The sequence below is a fragment of the Somniosus microcephalus genome, chromosome 4 (genome assembly GCF_052327205.1).
Source record: "Somniosus microcephalus isolate GS21.2 chromosome 4, FLI_Smic_1.0, whole genome shotgun sequence".
Classification (NCBI taxonomy): Eukaryota; Metazoa; Chordata; class Chondrichthyes; order Squaliformes; family Somniosidae; genus Somniosus; species Somniosus microcephalus.
Window position 1 is genome coordinate 178172769 of NC_140990.1, and position 13013 is coordinate 178185781.

At 46.5% G+C, this 13013-nt stretch overlaps 1 protein-coding gene and 1 long non-coding RNA gene across 2 annotated transcripts in view; one reads left to right on the forward strand and one right to left on the reverse strand.

Moving 5' to 3' along the window:
* Positions 1-13013, reverse strand: part of LOC147120022 (uncharacterized) — a 62739-nt gene that overhangs the window by 24029 nt on the left and 25697 nt on the right. The window contains exon 3 of the long non-coding RNA XR_015078114.1: positions 10939-11016. This is a non-coding gene — a long non-coding RNA (uncharacterized LOC147120022). The remainder of the gene's footprint in view (positions 1-10938; positions 11017-13013) is intronic.
* col18a1a (collagen type XVIII alpha 1 chain a) overlaps positions 1-13013 on the forward strand; it is a 381250-nt gene that overhangs the window by 23367 nt on the left and 344870 nt on the right. The window lies entirely within an intron of this gene.

Here is a 13013-nt window from a genome sequence, read left to right on the forward strand (position 1 = left end):
CTTGCTGCCGCATTTCCTCCATTACAACAGTGACTACACTTCAAATGTACTTCATTGGCTGTAATGTGGCTTGGGACATCCTGAGGTCTTAAAGTGCTATAGCAATACAAGTCTTTCTCTCCTCTCCTTTTGCTTTCCTCTTTTTTTCTCTCTTTCTGTCGCTGCCTCTTGCTTGCTCTGTCGCTCCCGCTCGCTCTGTCCCCCTCCTTTCTCGATCTTTCCTGCCTGGCCTGTTGCCGCTGCCTGATTACAGCAGGGTAGCTGAGATGCCAACATGAATGGGTGGGCGATCTAACCAGTGTTGTGTGCTGCACTGACCTGCCATGCCATGGAAACACCTGGTGCAGTGCCACATTGCCACCTCACTTTGCTCACACACAAAAGTGATTATAATCAGAAACCAGGTCCATCAAAAAATCTCTTCTTCACAGTGAGTTAACAAACCACTTCCCCTGGACATGTGACTGTTTGAGGAATAGTTAGTGAGACCAACATTGTTTAATATCACTGAAAGAAAGACAGACTTACATTTATACAGTGCCTTCCATGACATCAGGATGTCCCAAAGCGCTTTACAGCCAACGAAGTACTTTTGAAGTGTAGTCACTGTTGTAATGTAGGAAATGCGGCAGCCAACTTGATTGGGCCTATACTCATTGGAGTTTAGAAGAATGAGGTGATCTTATTGAAACATGTAAGATTCTGAGGGGGTTAAACAGGGTGGATGCTGAGAGGATGTTTCCTCTCGTGGGGGAATCTAGAACGAGGGGGCATAGTTTCAGGATAAGGGGTTGCCCCTTTAAGACGGAGAGGAGGAGGAATTTCTTCTGAGGTTCGTGAATCTTTGGAATTCTTTACCCCAGACAGCTGTGGAAGCTGAGTCATTGAATATATTCAAGGCTGAGATAGATAAACTTTTAAGCAACAGGGGAGTCAAGGGTTATAGGGAACAGGCAGGAAAGTGGAGTTGAAGCCAAAATTGGATCAGCCATTATCTCATTAAATGGCGGAGCAAGCTCGAGGGGCCGAATGGCCTGTTCCTGCTCCTATTTCTTATTTTCTTATGTTCTTAACTTGCGCACAGCAAGGTCCCACAAACAGCAATGTGATAATGACCAGATCATCTGTTTTGGTGATGCTGGCTGAGGGATAAATATTGACCAGGACACCGGGGAGAACTCCCCCGCTCTCCTTCAAAATAATGCGGTTTAATGTCTGATCCAAAAGGCGGCACCTCCGACAGTGCAGCACTCCCTCAGTATTGCACTGGGAGCATCAGCCTAGATTTTGTGCTCCAGTCTCTGGAGTAGGACTTGAACCCACGACCTTCTGGCTCCAAGGCGAGCCTGCTACCCACTGAACCACGGCTGACACCTAACGTTTAAGCAAGAGTTTATACTATCCTGCCCTTAGAAAAACTTGGGAGTGATGGAGTAATATGCAGAGGAAATTACTTAGACGGGCAAAGAATTTTGTAGCTGCAAGCTATAAGTACATGTGAAGACAGGCCGTGGTGTTTAGTGTCAGATATCAGCTCTTTGTATTCTGCTTTTGAACAACCCTGCCTGAGTGTGCAAAATTCTGGCTGAACAGGTTAAGTTCTGCCTGTGGCTGGATCGTCAACTTAGCCCCGCTCTCGCCAACCCCCCCCACCCCAGCTCCCTTTTCGCGGGCCTGACCTGTGACTGCTCCAGATTGCCACAGCCCCTGTTATCCCCCATTTTTATGTTGATGTTTATTTTCTTTCCCCAGAAATGCTTCTCTTAATGCGCTCAGTATTAAATTCACCATGTTGCTGTTGTTTGACCCACATTAGGCTGGCCGTGAGGAACTTATCAGCTGTGGCTGAGTCAGAAGGTCGTGGGTTCAGGTCCCACTCCAGACGCTTGAGCACAAAATCTAGGCTATCGTTCCAGTGCAGTCCTGAGGGAGTGCTGCACTGTTGGAGGGCGCCTTCTTTTGGATGAGATGTTAAACCGAGGCCCCGTCTGCTCTCTCAGGTGGACATTCAAGATCCCATGGCCGCTATTTTGAAGAAGAGAAGGGGGAGTTCTCCACAGTGTTCTGGCCAATATTTATCCCTCAACTAGCATCACCTTTTTAAAAAAAAAAAAAAAAAAAAAATCTGGTCATTTATCACAGTGCTGTTTGTGAGCATTTGCTGTGTGCAAATTGGCTGCCGTGCTTCCTACATTATAACCGCGACTACACTTCAGAAAAAGTACTTCGTTGGCTGTGAAGTGCTTTGGGACACCGAGGTTGTGAAACGCGCTGTAGAAATGCAATTCTTTATCTTTCCAGCGAGGCAGACAGCAGCTCCGTTACAAAAAAGCAAGCTAGTGAAGTGAGAGATTTGCAGGAGCTTGCAAACGATTAAATCTAAAATTAAGTTGTCAATCGTATCAGGAATTTTGCAAATTGTAGATCAAAAACAGCCAATTTGCTGTACTTTGTACTGCAGCACCAAGACCCTTAATTTAGCGAGTTTGCACCAAACAACAACAAATGATTAACGTATATTTTGCTCAAAGGTACTTGGACATCTAACACATCAGTCGGTGTCTGGTTGAAGATGGGCCAAGATTGGGACTGCATTTTGTCCAGGCATTGTTGAGGTGTGAAGTAGCTCACTGGCTTAACCTTGTCAGAAATTATTTATGGGGAGGCTGGTATACTGGAATTCAGCTATTTTCTTATCTTCATCCCAATCTCAACATGGTCCATTTCAGTCATGTGCTGTGCAGTACAGGAATGTCGCAGTCTCAATATTTGCAGTCTGGGTTTTCCACTAGGTGAGAAACTTTACTTTTTAAAAAAATCACAGTTTAGCCTGAGTCAGTTGGTCGCACTCTTGTCTCTGAGTCAGAAGGTCGTGGGTTCGTAGTCCCACTCCAGAGACTTGAGCACATAATCCAGGCTGACACTCCCAGTGCAGTGCTGAGGGAGTGCTGCACTGTCTCTGAGGTGTTGTCTTCCAAATGAGACATTAAACCGAGGCCCCATCTGCTCTCTCAGGTGGACATAAAAGAGCCCATGGCCACTATTTCGAAGAGCAGGGAGAAGTTCACCCGATGTCCTGGCCAATATTTATTCTTCAGACAATACCTAAAAATAGATTCTGGTCGTTATCATATTGCTGCTCTTTTTCTCAAAATAACGCCACAGTTTAACGTCTCATCCAAAAGATAATCCAGAACTTCGGGTCTCCACGGGTGAGTACGCACTGGGTACTCACCCATAGGCCCAATGGAAGTGCCGGTTTCCTGCATGCACTGCGCATGCGCGGGAAACCGGCACTTCCGTTCCCCTGAAAGAAGGGGTTCAGAGGTGGGACGCGTGCGCAGGAGAGGCTGCGCGTGCGCAGGAGAGGCTGCGCGTGCGCATCGAACTTGCGTTTTTTTTGCAGGTTTTCCCAGGAGGGCAAGTCTCCAGAATTTACACATTTAAAAAGCAGGCGTAAGGCGTAAGGCCTGCTTTTTACAAGGTAAGTGGTGAATTAATTAAAATTAAAACATTTTTTCCACAAGTCTATTATTTTTAAATACTTTAAAGCAAGGTAAGTTTATTTTTCGCCCTGTTAGAAAATAAAATTATTTTTTTCAAAAATTTAAATTATTGTTTAAAATAGTTATTTCATGTAATTTATAGTTTATTTAAAAAATGTGATGTTTTTTAAAATTTATTTGAAGATTTAGTGATGTTTTGGGGCCGTAGTATTTATAAGTTTTGACAGCCCTGCCTGTCAAACTTATGAATAGGCATTTCCCTGCTCCGATTGGCTCCCCATGGCCCACGTGATCCCAGGGGACGCATCGAACTAACTGCGCCCCTGGGATACGCAAGCACTGCGCGCCGGCAGTTGGAGCAGGCCCAGGATCGGAATTCCACGGGAGCCCACAGCACAATGGCCGGCGCGCAAGATAAGTGTAGGTCGGGTGCTTACACCCGCGGGAAGCCCCCGACCTGAATTTCTGGGCCAATGTGTTCAAGTCTGTGGAGCGTAGGCTTCCCAACTCTGGTTGGCGGCATTCCTGGAGGTTTGATCACGTGACATTCTGACCACATGACATCTGACCGTGAGATTCCCAATCACCTAACTACGAATATTATTGCATTTATCTTTTCAAGTTTGGGTCTTTGTAGTTGAGAATTTTTAATTTTTTTTTCGTGTGGTTTCATGCCAGTAGCTGTTGTGCGACAAATTCTCCGAACCAGGAGGCCACCCATGAGCAGCTGAAGAGGGAAAACCCGAGGGTGGAGTGTGGTGGAGGAAAGCGGGGAAACTGGGGGCGGGGGTGTGGGAACAGAGGGGCAAACCGAGAGGGGGGTGACCTCGGGGAAACCAGAGGAGGGAGGAAATTTGATTCCACTGGTAACTAATGTAATTCACTGAAATAGTGCTGGTCACTAATAGTAATACTGGTAAAACTCCGATTCCCATCATAAGGAACAGTAATACTCAGAGTCTATAGGTAACTGGTTCGAATTGGTTTAACGCCCCTATGTCCTGCCTGTAACTAGTAGTAATCCTATAACCCGCTAAAGTTCACCCTGAAACTTCAGCCAGAATCCACCTCCACTGCACAAGGTGCGGTCAGGCTCCTCAGTCGATGCCACTTTTAGTAGGCCCGATCTCTCTCCCTATCTCCTTGGGCACTGGTTTGGACTCTGGTTCTGTGTGAAAGTGAAGTGCTGTGTGCGCTTTTTTATCAAAGTCCTGCCATCTGCACGAAATTGAGGCGGTTGCAATATTTGTCATCCCTGTACAGGCTCCACTTGAAGTTTTTAGTGCAGGGCAGGTCTAATGTAAACATCTCCTTGGTAGACCTTTATCAGGAATGAGGTTTTACGAGCAAGAAGATTTCAAATTCTAATGGGATTGCAATGTGTGTCCAAATATTTAGATTGTACTTCCCTGGAGTGTGGTAATGAGCTCAGTAAACGGTAACACTAAGCTTCGAGCCATGTCAGTCAGTTGGGAATATTGTGAACTTAGCACAAATATAGCGTCTGTCAAGAGAATGGTTTTTATGAATGAGACGTATAAATAGATGTTGATGGGTAACAGCACTGTGCGACACTGAGTGATATACATTACTTAACTCCCAGGTTCCATCTTGGTCTGGGCTAATTTAGCCGGTTAGTGGCAATTATGCATTAGTTTGACTTAATGGCACCAGCCTTTAGTTAGTGGGTGGGGGGAACTGGGCAGGGATCCCAATCCTGATCGCAGTTCCTGCTGCTGGAAAATGTTGGTGTGAGGAGAAGGTTGGACTTGTGTGAAGTGATGCATTTTGGTAGGGAGAACGAGGAGAGGCAATATAAACTATAAAGGGTACAATCCTGAAGGGTGTGCACGAACAGAAAGACCTGGGGGTATATGTGCACAAATCGTTGAAGGTGGCAGGGCAGGTTGAGAAAGCAGTTAAAAAAGCACACGGGATCCTGGGCTTCATAAATAGAGGCACAGAGTACAAAAGTGTAGAAATTATGAGGAACCTTTATAAAACATTGGTTCAGCCCCAACTGGAGTACTGTGTCCAATTCTGGGCACCACACTCTAGGAAGGATGTGAAGGCCTTGGAGAGGGTGCAGAAAAGATTTACGAGAATGATTGCAGGGATGAGGGACTTCAGTTACGTGGATAGACTGGAGAAGCTGGGGTTGTTCTCCTTGGAGCAGACAAGGTTGAGAGGAGATTTGATGGAGGTGTTCAAAATCATGAGGGGTCTGGACAGAGTAGATAGAGAGAAACTGTTCCCATTGGCAGAAGGGTCAAGGACACAGATTTAAGGTGATTGGCAAAAGAACCAAAGGCGACACTAGGAATAACTCTTTTTACACAGTGAGTGGTGTCTGGAATGCACTGCCTGAAAGGGTGGTGGGGCAGACTCAATCACGGCTTTCAAAAGGGAATTGGATAAGTACCTGAAGGAAAGAAATTTGCAGGGCTACAGGGAAATGGCAGAGGAGTGGGCCTAGCTGACGTGTTCTTGCAGAGAGCTGGCACGGGCTCGATGGGCCGAATGGACTCCTTCCGTGCTGTAACCATTGTATGATTCTAGGTTCCCACCCCTTGGTCGAATAGGCACACTGCCACTTGTGTTAAGCTTATGGGTGAGGAATTGCCAGTTAAGCGAGGCACTGGCGCATTCTTGGCAGGACTAGAGATGTGCGATTGTACCAGCCACTGCTTTCAGGACAGGCAGGGTTAAAGGTGGAAAATCAGTGGGTGACAATGGAGGGTTTATCAAAAGGAACGAAACTTGTTGGATGATTTGGGCAGTTCCTCAAGATATACAGATATATAGATTGTAGGTATAGATAGATGTACAGATAGGTCAAAATATTTTTCCCCTGAAAGAAGTAGACTCTCTCGCTTATCAGAACATTACTAAAAAGGCAGGCACTGCCCTACTTCTCCAGTCTCCATTTTCCAGGTAGAAACTTTGGTGCGAGCTGTCTGTGTTGACTTCCTGAAGTGTGTCTTGCGTGCCCAATATCCCTTTACTATGAAGCTGTTGCTCCCTCCTTTAGCTGCTAGGACAGAAACTCCTTTGTCAGACGCTATCCAACAACAACTTGCATTTATGTAGCACCTTTAACACAGTAAAACATCTCAAGGCGCTTCACAGGAGCGTTATCTGACAAAATTAGACACTGAGCCCAAGAGGGAAACATTAGGGGAAGTGACCAAAAGCTTGTCCAGAGGGGTAGGTTTTAAGGAGGAGAGGGAGGTGGAAAGGTTTATGGAGGGAATTGCAGCGCTTGGGGCCTAGACAGCTGAAGGCATGGTCGCCAATGGTGGAGCGATGGAAATCGGGGATGAACAACAGGGTAGAATTGGAGGAACGCAGAGATCTGGGAGGGTTGTAGGGCTGGAGGAGGTTACAGAGATAAGGAGGAGCGAGGCCATGGAGGGATCTGAACACCAAAAGGAAAGATGGCAAAAAAAAACAGCCAGAGTGTCTGAATCCCTTCACTGCAGGCCGCTACCAGTCAAATGTATGGATGCAGAGTAACAGGAAGTTTTGAGATCATTTCCAATGCCTTGTGTTTTAAATTCTACTTCAGCTACTTTGGCGGGGGGCGGGGGGGGAGTTTTGTACTGGTGGCAGCAGGGAACACCATTCATAACTACCAGTACAGGGGAGAGCGAAACATTCAGGCTGACTATGGCCTTGGCTTCAGCTGCCTCTTGTGCCCTTGCGTTTAATATAATGACCCTGTACTGCAAGGAGATGGTTGTAGTACCCGAGGGCTGGAATTCCAATGCTGAGAACCATTTGTGTAACTGGACGGCAGTGTACGAAGGGATAGGTTAGTTTCAGCATTAATCCCCGTCCATGAATGGCATACTTGCAATTCTTGCACAGTGAATGATTTCTTTCTGAATTTGAACCTTGGGCGGGTTGCTCCTGGTGACTTGTGAAATGGAGACTGCCTGTAACTGGGGGTGTGTGTAAGGGGATCTCATTGTCCGTGCTGTGCAGACAACCCCAGAGCCTAAAACCTTCACAGTCGACGTAACCAGTGTCGGAGGGCTTTGAACCAGTGTCGGTGGGCTTTGAACCTGTGACTGTGCGTCTGGCCTCTTTCTGCTCACACCAGTACGGCAGGTTTTAAATTCTTAACCCACAGACTGGAGTTTTTTTTTTCTTTTACTTGACACACTGGCTCTCTGGGAGGTCGTCTTCCTACGCAGATACTTATACTTGGTCTCCTTGCAGTTTGATGGATGTAGCCAGCAGTGCTGATTTTATTCAATGCTGTGGGATTATTTTGAGCAGAGGAGGGAGAGTGGGTGGGGGGCGGGCGGGTGGGTGAAGGAAGAGACGTGAGGTGACTTAGATGCTCTACTGTCCAACGTCCCACCTTGCACCCTCCGTAAACTTGAGCTCATCCAAAACTCTGCTGCCCGTATCCTGACTCGCGCCAAGTCCTGTTCACCCATCACCCCTGTGCTCGCCGACCTGCATTGGCTCCAGATCTCGTCCCCCTGTTCAAATCCCTCCATGGCCTTGCTCCTCCCCATCCCTGTAACCACCTCCAGCTCTACAATTGATGTTCCTATTGAGCTGCGTGACTGCGCAGCGGTCTGGAGGTCCCGCGCAGGCCGGTCACCGGCTTTTCAATTGGAATAACCACGCATGCACGCAGCCAGTTGAAGGGCCCGCGCACCCAAAAAGAAATTACAGAGAACATTGCCTACAACCAATGTTCCCCCTTTTTTTTGGCCTGTGCAGCCTGTTCAAGGGGCCATTTGAAATTCTGCACATGCGCAGTTTTTCATATTTAAAGGCAGGCTCACCGGTGGCGCCGGACCCCTGGAACACGTCGCGGCCGCGCAGCTTACAGGAACGTTGCTTACAACCCTCCGAGATCCTCCACTCCCTTCGCAACACAATTGACGGCCGTGCCTTCAACTGCCTCAACCTCAAGCTCTGGAATTCTCTCCCTAAACCCCTCTGCTTCTCGCTCCTTTTTCCTACCTCTTTGACCAAGCTTTTGGTTACCTGTCCTATTCTCTCCTTCTTTGGCTCATTCTTGATTTTTTTCTGATAGCAGTCCTGTGAAGTGCCTTGGGACGTTTATGGTAAAGGCACTATATAAATGCAAGTTGTTGTTATTGCTTTGAGATGTTTTGTTATCTGAGGCTGCCAACCTTTTAGCCCTTGCCACCCAGGCAGAGTGGTATTTTGATGGGGTTCTCTAACTTCCAAAGCGTTCCAACTGGCCTGTTTTACTTGGTCTGTTCAGAAGCGAGCTCATGTCTCTTCTAACCTCCAATGTTAGCCCGTGACTTTGAAGCAGCAGAGTCTTATCTTACGCTTGTACAATTGCTCTTCTTACAGAAAATTCCAAGAGTCGGACAGCCTTAGGTAGGTGTTAGGAGATCATTGAGTTCAGGTAGCATGACTCCAACTGAAAGATCTCTGCAAATGGGCAGCAAATCTTACTCCGATTGCTTGAGAATAATTGAAGATTTTTTGTTGGGACAGTAACTAAGTCTTGTTTTAATCCGTAGAGCTTCTATTCCTGTGCAGCTTTCCTTGCTTCCTCCTCACCTGCTGGCTGTAGTTTTGAGCCAGGCTGCCTTTATAAATCCAGGGCTAGTGTCACAGAATCACAGAAACCCCACAGTGCAGATAGAGGCCATTTCGGCCCATCGAGCCTGCACCAACACATATCCCACCCGATCCCCGTAACCCCTACACCAACACATATCCCACCCTATCCCTGTAACCCCACTTATTTAATCCCCCTAACACTAAGGGTCAATTTATCATAGCCAATCAACCTAACCCGCACATCTTTGGACTGTGGGAGGAAACCAGAGCACCCGGAGAAAACCCACGCAAACACGGGGAGAATGTGCAAACTCCACACAGACAGTCGCCCGAGGCATGATTTTCCCAGCATTCATGTCCTCCTGCTTTTGCCAGGAATCTCGCATTGGAGGTTGCAAATTGGGAGTGTTTGCACTGTGCTGGTACATGACTGCTTTGGCAAGACTAAAATGGTCAAGTATGCCAATATTCGTGTAGTTTTAATAGAGCACTTTCACTGCTGCTATGAATGCTGGGAAAATCATGCCTCCATAACTGTCTTGCTTTCTGTTTTGCTAGTAGTAAAAATGACAAATAACTGACGAGGGTTATTTGCTTATTTGTTTCCTGTTGATTGCTGAGTGGACTAATTTACTTTTATTTTCAAGCAAATCTAGCCTATTTAAGAAATTCAAATTTTTGAATGTCAATGTACCAATTATCATAAATATGTTTTTAAAAAAAAATAAAGTCTCAGAAAACTGCTCCGTTTATCCAAGGATTGCAATTAAGATGTGCAATAGACTGGGTTGTCGGGGGAATGAAGGGGGGCAAGACGTCAACTCTTGCAGAGATTCCCTCTCCTTACATTCACCCCGCGAGATTAACAACTGGGGGAAATGAAGTAAATAAATGGTCAAACGCAGGAAGATTTTTGCATTTCATTTGAATGACCTCTGCTCGCATGTTGATGGGGTTGTTTTATTCTGAAGGTTAGTTTATCTAAGACTGATTGGCTGTAGTTGTGATTGTGCAGCTAGTCGAGTCTGTAGGCCACTGTCCAACTACAGATCGATTGGCGCAGATGGAGGTCCCTCTTGCAGTCAGCAGTCGCATAATAGCATTTACTTTAGACCTCTTGTGCTGTGAAGTGTTCCGTAAATATGTGCAGGGTCAACCGTTACCTTCGGACGGTCAGTTCCAGCACCAGTCAGCATTTTAAAATCATTCTGCAGAACAAGAGGGCTCTGTAATCTCCTCCAGCTCTACAATTCTCCGAGAACTCAGCGTTCCTCCAACTCTGGCCTCTTGTACTTCTCCCGAATTCCTTTGCCCGACCGTTGGCGGCCATGCCTAGGGCTCTGAAATTCCCTCCCTAAACCTCCGCCCCTCCACACCTCTCTCCGCTTAAGACAATCCTTAAAACCTGCCTCTTTGAACAAGCTGTTGGTCACCTGTCCTAATATCGCCACATAAGTTATGATCTGGAATGCACTGCCTGAAAGGGTGGTGGAAGCAGATTCAATAGTGACTTTCAAAAGGGAATTGGATCTCTACTTAAAAAGGAAAAATTTGTAAGGCTATGGGGAAAGAGTGGGACTCGCTGGAGAGCTCTTTCAAAGAGCTGGCACAGGCACGATGGGCTGAATGTACTGTATGATTCTATAATTTCCACCACCCTTTCAGGCAATGCGTTCCAGATTGTAACAATTCACTGCGTTTATAAAAACAAAATTTTCAACATTAATTCATCTCCCCTCTGGTCATTTTGCCAATTATCTTTAGTCTGGGTCCTCTGGTTACCCACCCGCCTGCCAGTGGAAACAGTGTAAATAGGGAGAAAACAGTGTAAATAGGGAGATACTATCAAAAACATTCATGATTTTACCTTTGTGTCGGTCTCTGTCTTCTGAAGTGTGGGCATTCCCCAGCCAGCAGAAACTCCAGAGCAGGCTACCTGAATTTTCTAAGGGAAACTGAAAAATTAGTCCGCTCACTGATTTTGGTAAATCCGGCAATTATACCCTGAGGTTGCCACCGGTGATTGGCGTGGCACTGGCACCCTTCTAATCCGCAGTGTAAAGCCGTGTGTGGGTTTACTCAGTTGGCTTGGTTTGGAGAGTAAAGGTCGTGGCTTTCTACGTATCTGCTACTCTACTGACCAACCTTGTTTCTGAGCTGCTTCAATCTCAGTCATAAATTACTGTTGAGACATTTATGGAGTTTCCAAGCATTGCTGCCCATTTATAGAGAGCAAACTCCCCAAAATAAAATGTCAAAGCAGCACAGAGTCCAGGAGGTTTTGAATTGGGCAATTCGGAGTCTCGTGGGATTGCTCAGTTTATGTAAAGAAAGACTTGCATTTATAGAATGTCTTTCACAACCTCCGGATGCCCAAAAGCACTTGACAGCCAATTAAGTACTTTTTTGTTGCAGTGTAGTCACTGAAACATGACAGCCAATTTGCGCACAGCAAGGTCCCACAAACAGCAATGAGATAATGACCAGATAATCTGTTTGTGGTGTTGGTTGAGGAATAAATATTGGCCGGGACACCGGGGAGAACTCTCTTGCTTTTCTTCAAAATGGTGCAGTGGGATCTTTTACATCCATCTGAGAGGGCAGACGGGGCCTCAGAGTAACTTCACATCTGAAGGACGGCACCTCTGCCAGTGCAGCACTGGAGTGTCCGCCCAGATTATGTCCTCAAGTCTCTGGGCTTGAACCCACAACCTTCTGACTCCGAGGCGAGGGTGTTGCAACCGAGACATGACTGACTCCTAAAGTCCCTGCTAGTTTCCCAAACAGCTTCTCGAGCGGCTAGTGACGTAGAACTTTGAGGCTTTCTCATATATTTTGTTCAGTACAACTCTTCCCCCTATCCCCTCTGTGTTCTTAGCACCACGCACATTAATCTCATGCCACGCTTGCCCCATAAGGGGTGCATTTGCTAAAGGTAAGATGTAGAGTGTTGGGAATAATGTTTTTCCCTCATCGTAAAATCACAGTGAGTCTTGATGTGGCCAACAGGTGGGATGCTGGCTGTCTGTTGACCCTTGCAGGGTGTTCTGGGGCTATTTATACTGCCATTCACAAGGTGACTAACCTGTTGCCTCAAACATGTCAATGTGAAGTTTTAAATGAATTATTTACCATTTGAGATGGATATTTCAACAATCTCTCTTTTTGTGGCTATTTAAAAAAAAAAAAAAAAAAAAAATTATTCCTTCTCTGGATATAGGCATCGCTGGCAAGGCCAGCATTTATTGCCCATCCCTAATTGCCCTCGAGGAGGTGGCGGTGAGCCGTCTCCTTGAACCGCTGCAGTCCGTGTGGTGAAGGTACTCCCACCGTGCCGTTAGAGAGGGAGTTCCAGGATTTTGACCCAGCGACGATGAAGGAACGGCGATATGACAACGTGAAGGGGGTGTGAGAGACTTGAAATGGGAAGCTGGAGGTGATGGTGCTCCCATGCGGCTGCTACCCTTGTATTGTATTATATTAAAGTTAAAACCTCTTAATTTTTGTGTGTTTTGAAAGCTTACAAAGGAGAAATTGGATGCTCTGATGGGCTCTGCTGAGCTGGGATAGAATGAATGACTCCCTCCAGTTCCATCATTTTAACCTGACCCCATGTATACTGCTCGTCACTCTGTAAAATGTAAGTGGGCGAAACAGTCTGGATCACTATGACTGGCCTTCCCCTGAACTTTGATGTAGAGAGCTGGGCGATGCAGGGTTGCCACAGGAACCAGGCTGGAGTCTGTATATACAACCCTGGTCCCCGTGTCAATCCTTCGCACTTTAATAAAGTCTCTGTCGTGTCTTGCAGCGGTCCTGAAATGGCTTGGTCATAGCTGATCAACTGCCCCACCAAAGGGCTCGCCATCACAGTGAAAAATGCAGATGCTGTTAACTTTTCCAGGTTGAAAATCTTGGCCCCTTGCCGCACTTGGATCGCAT